Source organism: Haliotis rufescens, unplaced genomic scaffold, assembly GCF_023055435.1.
Source record: "Haliotis rufescens isolate VD_foot unplaced genomic scaffold, xgHalRufe1.0.p SCAF_22, whole genome shotgun sequence".
NCBI classification, from domain to species: Eukaryota; Metazoa; Mollusca; class Gastropoda; order Lepetellida; family Haliotidae; genus Haliotis; species Haliotis rufescens.
Window position 1 is genome coordinate 6,023,295 of NW_025963913.1, and position 13,028 is coordinate 6,036,322.

Genomic DNA, 13,028 nt, shown 5'->3' on the forward strand with positions numbered 1-13,028 from the left:
AATGCCCAGGCTGACACACCACACCCTATGCTTGGCAGCGTTCACGGTATGATATAATATACTGCTACACAGGCTTATGTCATATCTCGTTCTGCAGCCACTGTGAGAAGTCTGCATGCAGACACGTGAGTAAAACAACTTTATTATCGTAGTTTGCCGGGATTACAGTGTGAATGTTTTCAGACAAGACATGTTGTTTAACGCCGCAGCCAGAAATATTACAGCTGTAGTAATAAAATAGTAATTAAGACTAGTCTGTAAATAATGAAGTCTGGGCCAAATAAACCAGTGACTGAAAGCATGAGCAAAACTCACCACTGTTGGGGTAGGATAACACGCAGCGTCACAGAGCCAGACCACCCGATCCCCATTGTATAACCTCTCTCATGACGAGCCTGAATGTGTGTGGATGATGTCATGATGTCAATCACTGGATTGTCTGATCCAGACTCGATTATTTCCATATGTCATATAGCAGGAATATTGCTTGTGAAACGCACTTTGAATTAATTGACAAAGCCTGTATTTCCCTTTCACTTACTTGTGTACTTTCCACAAAGCTATTACAGGTATGGCACTGAGAATGCACACACTGCGTACATACCAACGATAAGGGCAAACCCAGGATACCATGTCTAGGACACATTGAGTGAGCGATAGTTTATTCCGAAAAGAGGCCACCGGCCCATTATACATTTAACAATGAGATATGACCAATAGTCACAAATATAGAGCGCCAACTCCCGGGGCCCACTCGGAGATCGTGATTTCCACATATTGGACAAACTCAGGGTACTATGTCTTGGACGTACTAAGAGTACGTAGATATCAATATTTACATGATCAGCCCGAGTGGTTGGACTTAGGACGGACTCGGAGATCGTGATATCCACATATTGGACAAACTCAGGGTACTATGTCTTGGACGTACTAAGAGTACGTAGATATCAATATTTACATGATCAGCCCGAGTGGTTGGATTTAGGACGGACTCGGAGATCGTGATATCCACATCTAGGACAAACTCAGGGTACTATGGCAAGGCAAAGAGGGCACGGATATTGCGAATAAATTGGGGGGGTACTCATATTTAGGACACCAATCTTCTTCGTGATCAGCGTATAAAACAAATATGATTTAAAAGGTCAATGCAAGAGAATAATTTCATTATCCACCGAAACAGACCAACGGGCAAAATAGCTGTGAAAACTTATATGAATGGACCACTGAAAATCAGTGATGACACGAGGTAATTTATACTGTTTGCATTTAAAAAGAAAGTATTTATTGCATGACGCCCCACAGCAGGACACTGTACAAATGTTTAACGGAATACTCATGTGGTGTGTTCTATTTCAAACGCATTTTGATCTGAACACATGAAATTAGCTATCGTCTCACAGCCTACACACTACCTCAACACAACGTTTGTGACAGCATTTAAGCACATTTAAACATGCTTAAATTTCAAACACGTTAAAAAGTCTTTCGAATTTAAACATATTTAAAGTTAAGACATGTTTCGAAGTCAAAAATGGATAACATATATTTAGATAACATTGACACTTGAAAGGACAACATTCTCCGTAGCACAGGTGGTAGCCTGTAGGACTGCAAATGAAGATGTTGCAGGTTCCTCTCCCGCCGAGGTTTTAAAACAGTGTGACAGTAGGACACATTTTAACAGTGTACTCCTCCCATGCGATGTCGGCCTGTAAACAAACCTGACATTCAAGTGATCGATGGACCAGAAAATCCAGTGACACGAAAGAGCATTTACTAATTTTGTTGAAGCTAATAAAAACGAATTGTAGAATTTGAATTTCGTTTGCTGTGTTCAAGTGCAGATTATCTGCTTCTCTCAAGTAAAGAAACGAAATTTTGGAAATGCAAGACAGTTGGGGGCAGTTTGAGGGCGATGTCCCACTGTGTGTAGGCTTGTCCCTTACATATGTAACAGGATTGGGGCATTTTGTAGATTATATCCTCGATGGGCAGAGACTTTAGTTGAATTGAATATGACGGCGGTATATAACATGACAGGACGTAACACAATCCCGTTCCATCAGATACACCCATGAGTGGTGACATGCAGCTCTACCACTTTACTTCTTCCTTCTGCATGGGGTGAGAACATCTTCACCAGAACATGTCTGCCGCTGCACCAGTGAGTAGTCTCGGACTTTATCTCTCTTAGTATTCATGACGTTATAGCTGTAGTATTTGATGTTGCTATTTCATGGCTAAAACAATATATAAAGCCTTTGTTTTGTTTTCCGGGCACCTGCTTTGATGGCGTCTAGAATGATTGGGCTCAGCTCTAAGATTCAGCATTGTTCTGGGCTCCACGTGAATTTTGTTTTGTTTATTTTGTAGTGTTACGTGTCGATTCCCAAATTGAAACAATATGTTAACCCAGAAATCTGTACGTAAAAGAACTTAGTGTGAAACCAACAAACAACCAATAAATGGTATACAATCAACAATTGTATTGCAAAATTAACCTGGTTTACAAACCAATACAAATTACTACTGTCTTATGGCAGTGTATTTTATTGTTAAACAATGATTGTAACCGTGTTACATTGTTTCTGTTGAGATTCGGCACACGCTAATTACATTATGTTTGGGCAGTGATTAGTCGCCAGGAACGTAGTACTATTTAATGTAAGCAGTCTTCAGGAAGTTACAATATTTAGATGGTAGTGTGATATGTAAATTTCTTGTTTACCGTGGACTAATGCAAAATATTCTGTAATGTTCAAGTGCCGCTAGACTGGTGATGGAACTGTATAGACATTTCCACTAGCTAATCAGATTATATATATATAGTGGGACAAAATCGTTTTTCGGTATCTTTCACTCTTTTCATCACACAAAGATCAGATTTCGTGTGTGGATCAGTCATCTTCCCTCATTCCCTGCTTTGGCCCAGCTGGGAAGCTTAACCACCGTCGCCGCTGGGTGAATATTCTATTACCACTGACGTTTGCTATCAGCCCTGTATTTTCGTATTTGATACGGACCCCTGCCATCATATTACATATTGCCATTCAATATTGTGCGCACCCCCCCCCCCCCCTCTTTTTATTTCGAAAATAATCTTCATTTCTGTATAAATTACCACCAAAGACAATAAATAGATCTTAATTTGGCGACCCCAAAATTTGGCGGCGTTAAACCCAAATCACTCACTCACTCCAGCACTTTACATACAGTGATTCACCAGTCCAGTGTCACTAGGACATCTCAAAATGTTCGACATGTTTCTATAACGCTTGACATCCTCTCTCATCACTGCTTAAATTAAATAGTAAAACATTCCTGACAACTGATCATTGTCCACATACAATGCAATGAACTTTTACTGAAACTCAACAGAAACAGTGTAATACAGTTACAATAATTGTTTAACAATAAATTACACTGCCATGTTATAGTAGATATATATTTTTAGATAAGATAACTCTGTTTCTGGGAATGTCAGTCTAGGATGCGTCCTTTAGGAGTGCCGGGATCCGCTGACACTGACTATGATCCTTGGTTTGTCAGCACCACGTCACTTTGGACTTCCATGCCATATGCACCATGACATACTCGAAATACTGTTCAAAGCAGCGTCAAACCAAACTCACAAACTGCGATATTAGAAATACTAATCAAAGAAGTCCTAACTCAATCGCTTGTTGGAATATGTTCATTCAGTATATTTCCGTTATTTCAAAAAAAAATATTTCTGAAATAAGTGTGACAACTGTACACGGTAATGTTTCCCTTGCTATCTGTGTATGGCTGACAGATATGAAACATACTGAAGATTGAAGAATTAAAATAGGCCCCTCTTTAACGGTTATCTAAAATTGCTCAACGTTTTAAGATAATCGGATTCCACGTACATCTGCAGCTCTCAGTAACAGCTCCTAAATAACGAAGCTCCTAAGTTTACAGGAATGCGAGCCCCATTCACCCTCTGCTGTATCGTGCCATTGTAGGCGTCGGACACTGCCGGGTTATCACAGCATTTTAAAACTTGTTACAAAAATTAAAACAGTAAAATACCACATTTGGTAAATGTTTCTATTTTTCTAATCTGCTTCTATGGGGAATATCTATATTAACACAAGACCAGAACAGTCACCTATCTCAAACATCTGAGACTATCCGTGGATAGTTGGGATATTCATGGGCTAAACCTAAGACTACGTTAATACGTATGTAATGTAGTGTGCCAGTATCGCTGAAGCGGAGCGAATGTACGAATTTGTGTGTCTTGCATAAGCACGTGAACCCGGATGAAAAAGAGAAACATGATATTTTCCTTCCAGCCTCATCACTGGGTGCCTTTCCTTCATGGCTGGTATATTACCACCTGAATATCTATTCGTTTGTTATTTAACGCCACATTCAGCAATATTCCCGCTTAGTGACTGCGATATGTAAATAATCGAGTCTGGACCAGACAGTCCAGTGATTGATATCATGGGAATCGATCCACGCAATGGGATACGATGTCATCAGTCGCTGTATGGCTGAAATAATGCCGATGCGACGTTAAATTTTAACTGACTCACGATGTCAGCAGAAGTGAGTTGTGTTTAACGCCGTTATGAGCAGCGTGTCAGTTATATCGCAGTGTGTCAGTTATATCACAGTGTGTCAGTTATATCACAGCATGTCAGTTATATCACAGCAAGTCAGTTATATCACAGCATGTCAGTTATATCACAGCAAGTCAGTTATATCACAGCATGTCAGTTATATCACAGTGTGTCAGTTATATCACAGCATGTCAGTTATATCACAGTGTGTCAGTTATATCACAGTGTGTCAGTTATATCACAGCATGTCAGTTATATCACAGTGTGTCAGTTATATCACAGTGTGTCAGTTATATCACAGCATGTCAGTTATATCACAGCATGTCAGTTATATCACAGTGTGTCAGTTACATCACAACAAGTAAGTTGTATCACAGTGTGTCAGTTATATCACAGCATGTCAGTTATATCACAGTGTGTCAGTTATATCACAGCAAGTCAGTTATATCACAGCATGTAAGTTATATCACAGCATGTCAGTTATATCACAGCATGTCAGTTATATCACAGCAAGTCAGTTGTATCACAGTGTGTCAGTTATATCACTGTGTGTCAGTTATATCACAGTGTGTCAGTTATATCACAGCAAGTAAGTTGTATCACAGTGTGTCAGTTATATCACAGCATGTCAGTTATATCACAGCAAATAAGTTGTATCACAGTGTGTCAGTTATATCACAGTGTGTCAGTTATATCACAGTGTGTCAGTTATATCACAGCATGTCAGTTATATCACAGTGTGTCAGTTATATCACAGCATGTCAGTTATATCACAGTGTGTCAGTTATATCACAGTGTGTCAGTTATATCACAGCATGTCAGTTATATCACAGCAAATAAGTTGTATCACAGTGTGTCAGTTATATCACATCATGTCAGTTATATCACAGTGTGTCAGTTATATCACAGTGTGTCAGTTATATCACAGCATGTCAGTTATATCACAGTTTGTCAGTTATATCACAGTGTGTCAGTTATATCACAGTGTGTCAGTTATATCACAGTGTGTCAGTTATATCACAGCATGTCAGTTATATCACATCATGTCAGTTATATCACAGCATGTCAGTTATATCACAGTGTGTCAGTTATATCACAGCATGTCAGTTATATCACAGTGTGTCAGTTAAATCACAGTGTGTCAGTTAAATCACAGTGTGTCAGTTACATCACAACAAGTAAGTTGTATCACAGTGTGTCAGTTATATCACAGTGTGTCAGTTATATCACAGTGTGTCAGTTATATCACAGCATGTCAGTTATATCACAGTGTGTCAGTTATATCACAGCAAGTCAGTTGTATCACAGTGTGTCAGTTATATCACAGCATGTCAGTTATATCACAGCAAGTAAGTTGTATCACAGTGTGTCAGTTATATCACAGTGTGTCAGTTATATCACAGTGTGTCAGTTATATCACAGTGTGTCAGTTATATCACAGCATGTCAGTTATATCACAGCATGTAAGTTATATCACAGCATGTCAGTTATATCACAGTGTGTCAGTTATATCACAGCATGTCAGTTATATCACAGTGTGTCAGTTATATCACAGTGTGTCAGTTATATCACAGTGTGTCAGTTATATCACAGTGTGTCAGTTATATCACAGCATGTCAGTTATATCACAGCAAATAAGTTGTATCACAGTGTGTCAGTTATATCACAGCATGTCAGTTATATCACAGCAAATAAGTGGTATCACAGTGTGTCAGTTATATCACAGTGTGTCAGTTATATCACAGTGTGTCAGTTATATCACAGCATGTCAGTTATATCACAGCATGTAAGTTATATCACAGCATGTCAGTTATATCACAGTGTGTCAGTTATATCACAGCATGTCAGTTATATCACAGTGTGTCAGTTATATCACAGTGTGTCAGTTATATCACAGTGTGTCAGTTATATCACAGTGTGTCAGTTATATCACAGCATGTCAGTTATATCACAGTGTGTCAGTTATATCACAGTGTGTCAGTTATATCACAGCATGTCAGTTATATCACAGTGTGTCAGTTATATCACAGCATGTCAGTTATATCACAGTGTGTCAGTTATATCACAGTGTGTCAGTTATATCACAGCATGTCAGTTATATCACAGCAAATAAGTTGTATCACAGTGTGTCAGTTATATCACAGTGTGTCGGTTATATCACAGCATGTCAGTTATATCACAGTGTGTCAGTTATATCACAGCATGTCAGTTATATCACAGTGTGTCAGTTATATCACAGCAAGTAAGTTGTATCACAGTGTGTCAGTTATATCACAGCATGTCAGTTATATCACAGTGTGTCAGTTATATCACAGCATGTCAGTTATATCACAGTGTGTCAGTTATATCACAGCATGTCAGTTATATCACAGTGTGTCAGTTATATCACAGTGTGTCAGTTATATCACAGCATGTCAGTTATATCACAGCAAATAAGTTGTATCACAGTGTGTCAGTTATATCACAGTGTGTCAGTTATATCACAGCATGTCAGTTATATCACAGTGTGTCAGTTATATCACAGCATGTCAGTTATATGACAGTGTGTCAGTTATATCACAGCAAGTAAGTTGTATCACAGTGTGTCAGTTATATCACAGCATGTCAGTTATATCACAGCAAATAAGTTGTATCACAGTGTGTCAGTTATATCACAGTGTGTCAGTTATATCACAGCATGTCAGTTATATCACAGTGTGTCAGTTATATCACAGCATGTCAGTTATATCACAGTGTGTCAGTTATATCACAGTGTGTCAGTTATATCACAGCATGTCAGTTATATCACAGCAAATAAGTTGTATCACAGTGTGTCAGTTATATCACAGTGTGTCAGTTATATCACAGCATGTCAGTTATATCACAGTGTGTCAGTTATATCACAGCATGTCAGTTATATCACAGTGTGTCAGTTATATCACAGCAAGTAAGTTGTATCACAGTGTGTCAGTTATATCACAGTGTGTCAGTTATATCACAGTGTGTCAGTTATATCACAGCATGTCAGTTATATCACAGTGTGTCAGTTATATCACAGCAAGTAAGTTGTATCACAGTGTGTCAGTTATATCACAGCAAGTAAGTTGTATCAAAGTGTGTCAGTTATATCACAGTGTGTCAGTTATACCACAGCAAGTAAGTTGTATCACAGTGTGTCAGTTATATCACAGTGTGTCAGTTATATCACAGCAAGTAAGTTATATCACAGTGTGTCAGTTATATCACAGTGTGTCAGTTATATCACAGCAAGTAAGTTATATCACAGTGTGTCAGTTATATCACAGTGTGTCAGTTATATCACAGTGTGTCAGTTAATTAGTGAGGAAATCCTGTAGTGATAAAGGGGTTTGATATTTCGGTTGCCGTACATTTCTGAGCCACGAACGTTGACTAGCTATACATTTTAATGTTATCGCTCATCGCCAGCTGCATCGCTGCCGTCGGTGAGGTGACCGATGTTTCCTGTTGTGTGGAAAGCTTGGCGTGGATGTAGCATTAGACGAATGTATGTTCTCCGTGTACTTTATGTCGTCGGATATACCTTAATATATGCACCGCAATAGCATCATAACATTGATGTGAGGCAGCATTGTGTCTGTACTCGGTGCCAACGCGGGAAGCATAAAATAGGTCACGCGTTTGAGATGACAGTTTGGCAGTGGCACTATTCCACATAGCCTTGCTCCAAGGTTCCACTGAATGAGGTCTATGGATGTGTAGTAATTCGATCCTTATGTATGGTGCTGGCAAGTCTAGATAGCGGGCAGTACAAGGACGCCCGTCTTTTATAAGGACAATTTGTCCTATTTACTTATATAATCTGAAAAATATTAAATTAATAATTATTGCCTTAGAGCCTTGTGCAAGTGAATATTCTACGCCGCTCGACTTGTTGTTGCCGCTACCGATGTATGAACCAGGTTTTAGGCGGTTTCCACTTTGACGAAATCCACGCGCACGGGTATGGTGCTGGTAAACCTAGAAATATGATTGGGGCGAACCGGGATTCGAACCAACCATAATAGATTTTGAGACACCGAAGAGACGATTGGGTCAACTGTGCCCATCAGAATTGATACAGGATAGCAACACATGTGAATATAAACCGCATATTCGCACGCAATTACTTGATTTCACACACACACACACACACACACACACACACACACACACACACACACACACACACACACACACACACACACACACACACACACACCAAAAACTTGACACTTACAACCGGTATAAATGACAGGACCAGTACATATGTTACTGATACATAGCTCTAATATAAACACAAACGTTAACAATGGACGTGAACGTTTAAACAAGTAATACAGCTGAAATGGATAGAATTTTCATAAAAATGCCCTCATATTATCAGACATCTGCGGGCCACTGTAGCTTGATAGCAGTCCGCTTTTCCCTAAAGACGGGGCGCTATCTACTTTATTGCTATGAGACGTCATTGGCGTCACGTTTCTTGTTGGTGACGTCATCCTATATTATGCTCTATGACGTTGCTTTTTATAAATCAGTGACCCCCGCTTCGAGGTTTTTTTCTCCATAATTTCTAAAAATAAAGTCACAAACGTGGTTTCTTTAAAAAAAATGTTTTTGCACATTACAATTAGTGATATTAAAACACAAAACAGTGTCGAATAACGAATTTCTGTACCAGAATTTAGTAGTTCTGCTCTCTGATTGGTCAATCTCCCTTTGAGGAATTATACTATAAGTTATAGTGTCTTTAGTTGCCGTATATGGTGACATATTAGATTAGCAGAATAATCTTGGGCGAGCCCTTATATATATATATATTCCCCTATCAGCACTGGTATAATAGAATTTAGAAATTAGAAAATATTTAGCTCACCTAATATGATAATTCAAGACGGACTTACAAAGTAGCGAGTCCGGTGCCCTCGTTGATAACTTAAAGCGCCACGTCGTTGACGTCCTCTGGAACAGAGTGTATCATGTCATGGGCTCACAACATCTGTGGGTCGAATGTTTTTCATGTTTTATAATGCCGAATGCCATTTTTCTTATCGTTATATTTGATGCCAAACAATATTAATCAAGACTTGAACCATGATGTATAAGATTGATAACAAGGCGATGACACGAAATCCAGAATGTCTACTGGAGATTATCACAACTCTAAGTCTTTTAACGCTTTAATTAGCTACATCCTATTCTGTAATGGTGCAAATATTTATATCCGTTATACAAATCAAGGCCGTTGAAGACATTTTGACATTTAACCCATTTAATTATTATTCAAGATCATATCCTTCCGAATAGTGAAAAATAGTGCATCAACAATAGTTATTGCGTTTTGGTAGAGTAATGCGGATATTTTGATTAAATACGTTTGTATTTGAAACCGCCCAAGTGACTCAAGCACCAGCGTCTGTAATATAACTGTTCATCCTGACTTAAATAAACATATGTCGAGGAGAAAATTTGCGGATGTAAAAACAGATCTAACTTCTTGCTATCGCTAAACAAATATCTGAGGACATCTCATTATGGATCACGTCAGAACGACCTTTCATCCGACCAATCAAAGCGTCGCTTACCAGATCGTGAAAGTGACAGTCGGAATGTGTTTCTGATCACGCAACCTTTAAAATGTTAACACGGGGTATTCCGAACGACAGTAACATCCCGTTCGACTGATTCCGTCAAACTTATCGTCTATCTCTCGCTTCCGTGGGATAAACATTTGAACAGAGGAGGCGTTGACACAGTACGTGGGAAGCACTGCCATACATTCTCAACCATATATAAGACATTCCGGAATGTTCGTTTGTTCAGTTTTCAAAATTTTAATCGAGAACATATTTTTCAAGCGTAGTCTTAAATGGAAGTCGCCAGGTTGAAATGAGTGCCGTAAAGCTCGAGAAAGCTGCTTTCTAATTGGCTGATGTCGACTTCTTGTTAGTCATTTCAGTGGTCGGTCAAAGTTCGCTAAAGGTCGTCCTGACGTGACCCGTAATGGGATATCCTCAGATCTTTGTTCAGCGGTAGTGAGAACTTAGATCTGATTTTAATGAGATTGCTTCCCTACATGGCCACAGCGTGTGAGGCCCAACTCCCTGTGTCGTGTCATTGCTTGAACTCACACGTGACTTAAATCATCAATGACATTTCAATTAAATTTATCAGGCTCGCTAAACTTCATCAATGTCCTGGGAAATGTTTCAGACAATGAACGCAATATTTATTTTCTTACATGACACGGTTACTTTCCAGCTGCCTCTGTAGAGACTTTATCATGATTCCATATCTCCTTCATCTTCCTGAGGCAAGAGAGTTAACTGACTTTAAAAGTCCTGTTTCGTGGAAACTGGACTTTCATCGTCAGTTGACTCCTTTGCCTCGGGAAGATGTATCTCCTAATGTGTTAATGTCTATAAACACATTTATAAATCTCTGCTAATGACAACTGTCAGTGGTATCTCATATCTCACCAGGCCTTTCTAATATTTCCAAAGCAATTCCCGAGCAGTTTACTCATTGGAGAAATTTCGGCTGACATAAAGCGCACTATTGGCGTTGACGTTGTAATATTGATAACGATAGGAATGAACACGACACATTTTAAAATGTGTTTGTTTAGATAACTATCAGAGACCATACGGTCAAAGAATCTGACACATATATATATACTTAGACACCTAACATGAAGTGCGTGACATTCATATCTATATATGTATATATATTCTTAGTCAGCTAATGTGAAATGCGTGTCAAGCATATCTGTCTCTCTGGTATATATATATATATATATATATGTGTGTGTGTGTGTGTGTGTGCGTGCGTGCGTGCGTGCGTGCGTGCGTGCGTGCGTGCGTGCGTGCGTGTGTGTGTGTTGTATAGCTAAGGTGAAATACGTGTCTGACATATATGTATACTTAGACAGCTATGTATACTTAGACACCTATGTATACTTAGACAGCTAAGGCGACATAGCTATCATGCTTATCTATCTGACACATGTTTGCTCTGGAAAACAATCTGACCTCATGATGTTATGTTTTCTATCATGTTTTTATGTTTGCTAAAACAGACCTTAGACATTATAATGTTTTGTAATATTATTAAAAAAACACATAAAAGACGTCACTTTGGTGAACAACGATCTGGTTCGTGTCTTCGATGGTTTATGACTGGATTGATATATTTGTAAAAGAACAGTTGTTGAGCATCCTCAGTATCCTCAAAGTATGGTGTATCCTAATAGCAGGTGAGTGAGTGAGGTTTACCAATTTAACAACAATGTCACGAGGGGAACACCGGAAATGCGCTTCACATATCACTCGAGTGAGACCAACCGCCATAACAAGTGCAGATACTAGAATAATGATGAACAAAAGAGAAAATGCACCTGAACCGAGTTTTGTTTGACGGACATATCACACTGCACTGTCTTAGCATTCCTGCATAATGACAAAAGTTAAACTCGGACACATTCCTGTACGCTGTAGGTAGTACTCATGTAACCATGAAACGAAAACAGGTTTAGGGCAATCTGTAAATCAATAAACACGATTGCACCGTAGTGTATTTCTCCACACTGATGCCGAGTACGAAGACACAGATCAGGTTTAGTGTTTGCGGCAAACTGTATAAACATGTCTATTTCTAACTCCCCTACCTTAGAAAAGAGCGAGTTTGAGCTCTCTCAGATAACACGGACACAAACCATCTTCTGTAGAGGTCTCAGCAAGCAAATCATAATGCAAGTTTTGTAAACGACTGCACACATGCTCCAAATAAAAATATACACAATTCATACTTTTACGTTGGAAACCAACCCCGTACCGTATAATTTATGGATATGCATTGTCACAGAACTGTTAACACATGTGTAATTAACTTACTTTCTTTGGCAAACGACATCAGCCGTCCTGGTTAATTGCATTAAATTACGCTGTTAATTGTGCAATTCAAATTGTACATAGGACAGTGACATGCTCCTTGCTTAGGCCGACACTTTTATATTTTGGGTTTACGGATTCGACTTCAACATTTTCAATCACAAATATATAATATAGATTGAGATCTATCTTTTATGGGTAGTTTTAAAAGTTACTGTTAATTTAATTGATATAATGCACTGTAAGTATATGTTTCTCCTTGCAAACATCACGACCCGTGAAGATCCGGGTAGAATAGGTCTTCAGCAACCCATTTGCTTGCCGTAACAGGCGACAAACGGGATCGGGTTGTCAGGTTCGCTGACTTGGTTGATGCATGTCATCGTATCCCAATTGCGTAGATCGATGCTCATGATGTCAATCACTGGATTGTCTGCTCCAGACTCGATTATTTGCAGACCGCCGTCATATAGCTGGAAAGTTGCTGAGTGCTGCGTAAAACAACAATCTTGTGTGTATGCTAAACCAATACACCAGCCGC

At 39.0% G+C, this 13,028-nt stretch overlaps 1 protein-coding gene across 2 annotated transcripts in view; it reads left to right on the forward strand.

Annotated features, from left to right (window-relative positions):
* The window catches only part of LOC124118215 (plexin-A1-like), a 73,084-nt gene continuing 60,056 nt past the window's right edge, over positions 1-13,028 (forward strand). Inside the window, exon 1 of one of the 2 annotated variants that reach the window (XM_046480337.2) lies at positions 1-125. The gene's annotated coding sequence lies outside the window, so the exon portion shown is untranslated. Of the gene's footprint in view, positions 126-2,058; positions 2,168-13,028 lie in introns of those variants that run through there. The other variant, XM_046480338.2, reaches the window with a different exon arrangement.